Source organism: Lygodium microphyllum, chromosome 4 (assembly GCF_053477565.2).
Source record: "Lygodium microphyllum isolate KBCC chromosome 4, Lygodium_microphyllum_v1.1.10, whole genome shotgun sequence".
Lineage (NCBI taxonomy): Eukaryota > Viridiplantae > Streptophyta > Polypodiopsida > Schizaeales > Lygodiaceae > Lygodium > Lygodium microphyllum.
In genome coordinates, this window is record NC_141138.1 from 87,430,272 (window position 1) to 87,439,979 (window position 9,708).

Here is a 9,708-nt window from a genome sequence, read left to right on the forward strand (position 1 = left end):
GTGCACAGATCGGACGCCGTATGTGCGCATAGTGAGCGTCAGAAGGTCCCCAAGAACAAAAGAACTCTACTTTTGCACAAAAAACAAGGAAGAAAGCTTGCATGACATGAAGCAAGAGACTAATTGGGTGCAATCTCCCCCCATGCCTTGTGTGAGCACTCTACAAAGCATGTATTTTATATATTATTCATCTTCAAGCTCAAAAAATAGCCCAATTTACAATTAGCACGCTTTAGCTTTTGTGTTTGCTTTTGTGCCACTAAAGAATTAAATCGATTGGGTGCCCAAAAGAGTCAAGCGGTACCCAAATACAATGTCCAATACAAATATTTAAATCGTGCGCCCATGTGCATACAAAAGTAATAAATAAATATCAAGCACTTTAATAAATAAGCGCGTCAAAATATGGACGCCATAAAAAAATGATGATAATTTGAATACACGCTATCCTCCAATGCTTCCCAATGCCACCTCTGCTTGCTCTACACATCAACTGAAGCATTCACAATTGTTAGAAAAATAATACAATTAAACCGAAAAAAGTGAATACCTAATAGTCTTCAGCTACAAAAATAAATTAGTTAGAACTCAATCCTAACCTTAATTTATTACGAGTGCGCACTCTAAACTCATAAACGTTTATTAATTTAAATATGTATTTTGCGGGATCATCCGCTATGGAATCACTCACTTACACATTAAATTAACAAAATGCCCGAAAAGGATAGGCGTCCCCATCAACTTTTCGCACAAAGAATCCACCTTGTGTATAAGCCCCAGTAATAAAATTTTACAGAATCCACCGTGGAATATGCCTCCTGGCATCAGCTATAGTCATCCCTTCCTTCACAACACCCCTAGCTACAAGAGTAGTACTAAAGTCTTATATGATAAACAAGGTGAGCTTGGAAATATCATTGCAACCACTTTCTTGGCCAATACAACAAAAAGAAAAGGAGGCATAATGAAGTTTCTATTAAATAAGAAAAAGAAAATAAAAGAATAGTAAAAGTGAGCAAAAGCTCTAGTCTATGGTATATCCACATTGCCTAGAGGCCCTTGGCCACATCTCATGGCAAACAATTGGTAACCTCTATTCCCAACCCCATAGCTCTTTCCCACTTCACATACTCATAGCACATCAAGGGAGGATGTCAAGAGGCTATCAGAAAATCTATCACCTTGAGCTTGCACTACACCTCCCCTTGTAGCAAGCTGGGTCTTTAAGTGTGAAATAGCACTCCAAGTTCACTTGGGGTTCTTGATCCATCTCCAAGCTATATTCCTTCCATAAGAAATCATAGTATAGCAAGATAGGTACAGGCCCTAGAAGAAAGACATATGGCTATTTTCTAAAGAGAAACTTCCTTTGGAAGCATCCAAAGCATGAAATGGGAACTTCTTTGCAAGTAGTATGATAGGGCTACTTAACTCTATCAAAAGAATTAGAGGTTCTGGAAAGGATCCACATGTGACTTGCATCACATATGATACAAACATATTATGTGCAAATTTTATGAGAGTCTACAGGCTAATGAAAGAGGAGTTTGGTCTACATTTAAGAAAATAAAGAGAGATATTGAAGGAAATCCATGTAAAGGGACATCTTATAGTTTTTTGAGACTTGCAATACATGCCAGATGTATTATTTTGTAAGGCACCATGATGTTTGCATCTTAATTACCCTATCTCTATACATTAAAAGTGGGTTGTGGATTTAGTGATCATGCCTATGGGATTATGGCAAACATATATTATGCTTGCAGCATGGGAGGACCTTAGAAATAAAGTTAAAGGTTGAGCTTGGAGGACAAAAGCTATTAGCACTATATGCTTGCTATATGTAGTTTCATACTTTGAGAATGTGATATATCATAATGATTGTGTGGGTAAGACCACAACTGACAGAGGAGAGTTGGATGCTAATGAGGCTAGATATTTCTTCTCTAGGTTGGGAATCAACCTTGCAATCATGATATCCTTTTAGTATTCATACCTTACCTCTTGACAACATATTAGCCATTAGGTTATCTTTTCCTACTATATGTCAGAATTAAGGATTCATGGATTTTACTTAGGGAATCCACAGTGACATAGTAATGTCAAGAGTAGAGTAGCTTGTAATTATCCTAAGAAAATGTGAAATGTATAGTCTCCACAATCACTGGTATTCCAATAAAATAATCCTAGGGATTTCATCTCCTTTTCTATTGTAGATTTATGACTTGAAGATCTTCTTAACCAGTCTAATGATATCAATGGACCTTGTCATTCCATTCCCATCAATAGCAACCACATAGCACTGTAACCCACCAAATTACAGAGTGCCATGGGACTAGCGCATGTTTAAGAGGGGGTGTTAGGGGTCAAAAATCTTCCCCATTAAAAATCACTTCAATATACAGACCAACTTTGCACTGAACAGGAGTCATTTTGCAATTCAAATCATCATTTACTCAAAATAGTTAACAATTTTGAATATAGATAGAAATACAGGCAGAGAGATCTGTTATGTTCCTTCATTACTTTCTAACAACCACATCGATTATAGGTACATCTATTCTCTTCATGCAAAAACACAGTCACGAACATATATATTCAGAAATATCATGACTCCTCCTTGTAACTTCCCAAAAAGACTCATAGTCTACTCATGACTTTTCATATCTGATCAATTACAAAGGTTTCCCCTAGGTTATAACTTAATCATGCCTTTAATAGGGGGTAATATTAACCCTCTCTAGGAAATCAAAGATGAAAGCAAGACACATAAGGAAAATTGCAAAATTTAAAAAAAGAGATGTGAGAATAAGAATGTTTATCAATTGCTTATAATTTTACAAGAAAATTATTTTGTAAATCAATTAGGAGAGTCAAGCTCACTCCTATGAAAATTGCAATGATATATTGAGTAAGGCATGGTTATAATACTATCAAGAAGCTAGAAAGGATTTGTGGCCAACAGAGTATTCACAAAGTAGAAAAGGAGACTAGTTTAAGCCAATAAAATGGAAGGGGAGGGTGTCCAAAAAATCAAGCTCATGTATACAAACCAAGAAATAAAGGGATAGGCTCATTCATGTGGTGTGCAATCTTGTAGAGTTCTCTTCTCATTTCCTACTTGCATCTTGCTTGTGTGAGAGAGCGGAAGAGAGAGGGAGAGTGTGAGATAGAGTGAAGGATTTGTATGGGTGAGCCTCTTGCTTCTCCTTCTCCTTCTCCTTCTCCTATGCAAAGCTTTTGTAGTGATCTAAACCATGGAGGTGGAGCTTTCTTGAGGCACATTGCTTGAGTCATGGAGCCATCAATGAACCTTGTGGATAGACTACAATGAGAAGGTAAATTGGTGAGTTTGCTTAATTCATTTTGAGAGTGTGTAATGCTCATTTGAGAGGTAGCGATAGCTATGCTTCTTAAAGCACTTAAAGCAATAATTATTCTATTAATTCTGACATTTATAGCTTGTGAAAGTGATGAAAAGGGCTACCATGAATAAAAGAAGGGTCTTTGAGTGGTTTTCTACCATATCAAGAGAGTTTGTCACTATGTAGGTTGGAGTGGATTTTCAAAATCAATTGAGTGAGAGACATGAGCATAACACTCTCAATTCAACAAACTAGAAAGGACTTGTAGCCAACACAGTATGCATAAAGTGGGAAAGGAGATTGGTTTAAGCCTACTAGTTTAAGCCAATGACATGGGAGGGTGTCCAAAAAATCAAGGTCATGTATAAAAACTAAAAAATGAAAGGATAAGATAATTCTTGTAGTGTGCAACCTTGTGGAGTTCTCTTCTTGTTTCTTGCTTGCATCTTACTTGTGTGAGAGAAGGGGAGAGTGTGAGGTAGAGTGAGGGACCCGTGTGGGTGAAGCTCTTGCTTCTCCTTCTACTTCTTCTTCTCTTTTGTAAAGCTTATGTAGCAATCTAGACCATGAAGGTGGAGCTTTCTTGAAGCACATTGCTCGAGTCATGAAGCCATTGATGAACCTCACAAATAAACTACAACGAGAAGGTAAATTAGTGAGTTTACTATATTCATTTTGAGAGCATGTAGTTTTTATCCGCAAGGTAGTGATAGCTATGTTTCTCAAAGCACTCAAAACCATCACCCTTCCATCAATTCTAGCATTCATAGCTTGTGAAAGTGATAACAAAAGTGCCACCATGACTAAAAGAAGGGTTTTTAAGTGATTTTCTACCATATCAAGAGATTTTCTTAGTGTGGGGGTTGGAGTGCAATTTTGAAATCAATTGATGGGTGAGGCTATGAGTGCTAAATAACTTAAATTAATCAACAAGCATGTGATTGCACTTTTCATTAGGCACTAAGAACAATGTAGGCACAACTCTTAAATACACCCATTCTTTATGTGAAAGGCATTGGTTGCTTGTTTGCATGGCATAATTTCCTATGCATCTCTTTCTTGAAACATAGATTGTTGGAGAAAATTGTTCAATCATTGCATAATTATGACTTTTTTAAAGATACAATGAGGGTTGTGTAGGATCCCTAACAATAGGCCTAGAGAAAGGATCAGATCTCTTTCCTCTACGATGACAATGAGAGTTGAGAAAGGTCATGGGCGAGTGTAGATCCTTTTTCTTGATCAACTCGAGGGGTGACAAGAGAGGAGCATTATTTATTCATGTGTATCTATGGTTGTATTTACACATTTATGGCCTCTTTCTTCCATGTGAATGCCTATTTTATGATATGTATATTTTAACTATCTTTGATGAGGGCTATTATGTGTTGCTGTGTAACAATGACTTCTTTATATACAAGCTTATGTAATTTTATGTGTGTTTTTCATCTTTGTGCTAGTGATGATATGGGTATGTGAGTGCATGTGTATATAAATATATATGTGTTCTTGTGTGTGTATTTGGATGTGTATGTATGCATGTTATAGTGTTGCTTTGCTAAAAAAACTCATCTTGCAAGATGAGAATCCTTTGCTCATGTGGGAGTGGTAGGTATTTTGTTTATTTTTTACTCTTTGAGTACTTGTTAAGGGAAAGGACCAAGTGTAGATGTTTCCATGATGTAGGATGGCCCTAAGTTTATAAATCCTCTATGACCCTAGAAGCAGTGTGATCACATATGGTCAAATGGTTAATAAAAGAAAATAGTTTTATAATGATCACATAGTGTGGTACTACGCCTCGCTAACTAGATAGCTAAAGCAAACCCATTGAGGAAAATGGGAGACCTTGGTCTAAAAAAAGAGTCAATGGCTAGGTAGATTTGATACATCAATTTTTCTAACATTAGATAGATGTACTAGAATATGACATGCCAAATTTAGTTAAATAGAGTCGAGTTAACATGTTTTTTGATTTTTGGTCCTAATGGCCATGGAAGTTCAAAAGCAAGCTCTATTGTCTTTGAAGTAAGCATAGTGCTAGCTAACTCTCACCTCTAATTGGTTGCAAGGTTACTCTTCTTAGATGGGTATTGGATTGCTATTAGAGGTGACCATACCATGCTTCCTTGTCAAGCAGAACAAAAAATCCCATATCCAACTAAGCCTACCATGTCCTAGGGAAGATTGGATGGTGTTGCTCCCAAAACCATGTAAAGAGAAAGGCCAAATTCTTAATAGCTACTTTAGGTACTAGCACTATAATGAATGTAAATATTCTTCGATAGCTTTATCTTTCTCTGCTCTCCATCCTCTCCCTCCCTCCCTCTCTCTCTCTCTCTCTCTCTCTCTCTCTCTCTCTCTCTCTCTCTCTCTCTCTCTCTCTCTCTCTCTCTCTCTCTCTCTCTCTCTCTCTCTCTCTCTCTCTCTCTCCTCTTCCTAATCTCTTGTTACAATCTTTTGGAATTTTCATCTCTATCTATCTATCTTTCTCTATTTTTTTGTCTCTCTCACCATCTGCTACCCAAATTCTCTGTCTCTAACTCTTGGGAAGCTCATCATTATTCTCTCGCTTGGTAATATAGGTTTATTGCATGCATATGCAAATTTACATAATTAGTATCCTTTCCCTACAAAAGAGGCATGCATAATTAGTTTTTTTAAATTTGGAAAAAGATTTATGCACATGAAAATAGGTTCAATGTTTATATTTGCCATAAAATGGCCATCATGGGCCATTTTGGCCTATAATATTTGGGGTAATGTGTTAAGCTACCCAAAGTATATAATAAGGTCTAAATACTATAGAAAATGTATTCACAAATATGTATTTTTCTTTGTTTCATATATAGCAAAGTTTGTCCAAAATGTAGGTCTTGGATATTATTTAAAATATTGATTATAAAAGCACCCTAATATTATTGGTTAAGTTGTAGAATATTAGTTTCGACTCATAGTATGTGGTAGTTCATTGTGATGCCAATTACTATTAGACCACTTTTAAGTGGTGATAATGCATGTTGAAATGAGGGACCACATACCACTTTCTAGTGTTGTTCTACATCTCAATATGGTAAAATACCACAATATAAACATGAAGAACCACTCATAAGTGGTGATGTTTAATTTCAAATATCCTTAAAGATTGTGTTCCATCATGAGGAAGTGGATTTTTGCCAGTGAAAAGTGGTAGCATATCAGTAAAAAGTAGCATCAAGACAACCTCTAAAAAGTGGTAATGATTGTTAAAAGTGGTTTGAGTAAAAAGTGGTACCTACCACTAAAAAGTGCTAGCCAACCCTAAAACTAGTGACCATGACTAAAAAGTGGTCCACTAAAAAGTAGTACCTACCATTAGAAAGTGAGGTTCACTACTAAAAAGTGGTATCAATCACTAGAAAGTAGTAACCACCACTAAAATATGGTATATACTACTAAAAAGTTGTGCCCACAACTAAACTTGGTGGCACAAATGATAAAACAATTTGGAACAATAAAAGCTGAGTACATACCATTCAAAAGCAGCAACCAACACTAAAAAGCATTCAGTTATACTTTGCCACTCAAAAGTGGTATTTTAAAACATTCATTACCACTTTTTAGTAGTCATACTCCACTTTTTAGTTGTGTAATTTAGCTTTTTTGTTGTGATCACCAATATAAATTGTAGTAAAACCACTTGAAGGTACAATACAAACTCTATTATAATGTAAAAAAGTGATGATCATCTAGTCTAAAGTGGCCCATCACTATTGTCATTAGTGAATTTTTCATTTCTTTGGTAAAACACCAATTAAAATTAGATGTGAACCACTTGAAAATGGTATAAAATCACTCCCATTATGGAACTAAGTGGTGTTTCATATAGTTTATGCAGTTTGCTACCACTTTCTAATGGTGTTATTCCACTTTTATACTACTATACCAATAAAAATTGAGTAAATCCATTTGAAAGTGCTACATAACCATTATAATACTATAATAAAGTGGTTCTATTCTCATTTGCAATTCCAACACCACTTGCTAGTGGTGCAATGTCACTTTATATCAGTCTTGCATCAATTTAATACTTTTTTCACCATCACTTTTACCATTTCAAAGTGGTCTACAAACCATTGTTATACAGTGAATCACTTTAAAGCTACTTAAAGTTCTTCACTACTTACAAAGCGGTACTCTAGCACTTCAAAAGTATTGCTCCATCACTCCACATTTAGTAGTTACATACACTTTTAAGTATTGGAGAAGCTAAAAAGTGCTTGATCATCACTTTGGAATGGTTTACCATTGGAACACCACTATAGTGTTGTATAAACTTAAATGAAGTGTTTTGTTTTTTGCAAGATTTTTAACTTATTATATCCAATTTCATACTTATTTGATTTCATATATGTTTTTTTTTTGTAGCAAGGTGGTCAGCACCATGAATAGTGCTACCAAGTCGAACTAGATTTTGTTTTATGAAGGAAGACTTCAAATTGGAATATGGGCTGAGCTAAGTTGGATAAGATCCCGAAATGTCTTGCAACCATGGTTTAGCAAACTTGGAATGGTTGAAAATTTGATTACATAAGTGATATCTAAGGGAGAAGGTTCACTTGAGAGCCTTAAGTGTTGAGATGACAAGCTCAACACATGCGGACATTGATGATGGATCGCCTGGTTAGATGGGTCCACACACCTACACTTAGCATGTCAGTGGTCATTATGACTCTCACATGGCCACTGACTCATTACCTATTATATTCAGGTTGTTACACCTATTTACAGCAGCTGGCATAGTTATAGCGCCAGTCGACTAGTGTAGTCGGTTATGCATTGTTTGACTTAGTAGGCCACTTTCCTTTATGTTACATCTTATCTATACTTTGTGTATATTGTAAAGTGTGGAAGAAGAAGAAGAAATCTGCAAGAAAACGTTTTGGCCTCTATCTCTCTTCTTGTCTCTTGAGTGAGCTTCTCCTTGTGCATTCTGTGTGTATTCAACGCAGCATCTTGAGCAATTCCCCCCACCACGCGATTCTTGACATGGTATCAGAGCCGCACCACTGAGAGAGGCTGATTTCAAAGGTTGAAGCAAAGAAGAAGAAGCAAGGTTTGAGCAAGCAAGCCACGGGTAAGAAGCTCTCCCATTCTTCCACTCTTTCTCTTGAATAGTGCCTGTGGAGGCACCGGAAGCAGGGCAGAGCAAAAATCTCAGATTGCAGTGAGATTTGGTGTGCGTGAAGAGCGCTGAATATTCTGCAAATAAACCCTATAGGGCTTTGCTACAGTTATTTTGGGCATTTGAGGCCATTTCAGGGCCTGTTTTAGAGCCGCAAGGTTGCGGACAGCAGTTTCAGGGTACACGGTGACTTCGGCTGTATCGACCGAAAGTGGGTGCGCAGGTTACAGATTTTAGATCTGTAAGATCAAATGTGTTTACCAGTGAGTAAACACAAGATTTATCTGCAAACTGGTTACAAATTGCATGTATTGTTGAGCAGACAGTTAAAAAGGCTATCTGGTGTATTGCTGTGCACTACAGGTCGAGGGTTGCAGAAGATTTGCTTGCTGTTTGGTATTATTCTTGTGATAATGGCAGAGAACAGTGGAAGCCCCATCATTGAGAAGCTCGACAAGAACAACTACCCTTCATGGAAGTTCCGTGTCACGAATTCCCTTATTGGAAAAGGCCTCTACGAGTTTGTTTCAGGTGAATAAAAGGAGCCGGATGTGAGTGATCCTCCAACTGCAGAAGAGAGAGACAAAGGCACGAAAGGAATGGAATGCAAAAGACAAGAAGGTCATGTATTGGTTGTCTGCAGTAATTGACAATAATATGTTGGGACACATTAGAAATGCAGAGAATGCATATGCAGCTTGGACCATACTTGAAAGTATGTTTTCTGTAAATACGAAGGCACGAAAGATTCAACTCAAGCAAGAGTTGAATACATTGAAGAAAGGGAAGATGTCTATCAATGAGTATGCATTGAAGGTAAGGAGCATTGCAGATGCCTTGGCAGCAATTGATGCAATGCCCGATGATGATGATTTGGTGTCGTCTACCTTGCGTGGACTTAACAATGAAAAGGCTTGGAAGTCTTTTGTAACTTCCGTATATGTCAGAAAGACATTTCCAGATTTTGATGAGTTGGTCTCCCTTATGATCAATGAAGAGATCAACATGCAGAGTGAGACATTTGAAAGAAGTGGTGAACAGGTCCAAGCTTTCTACTCCAGTTCAGGAAGGGGACATGGCAGGTTCTCTTCAAGAGACCGTGGTACAGGACGTGGTAGTGACAACCAACAAAATAAATTGAATCAGCAATTTGGCGATATGCAGGTTTCAGGAGGTCGT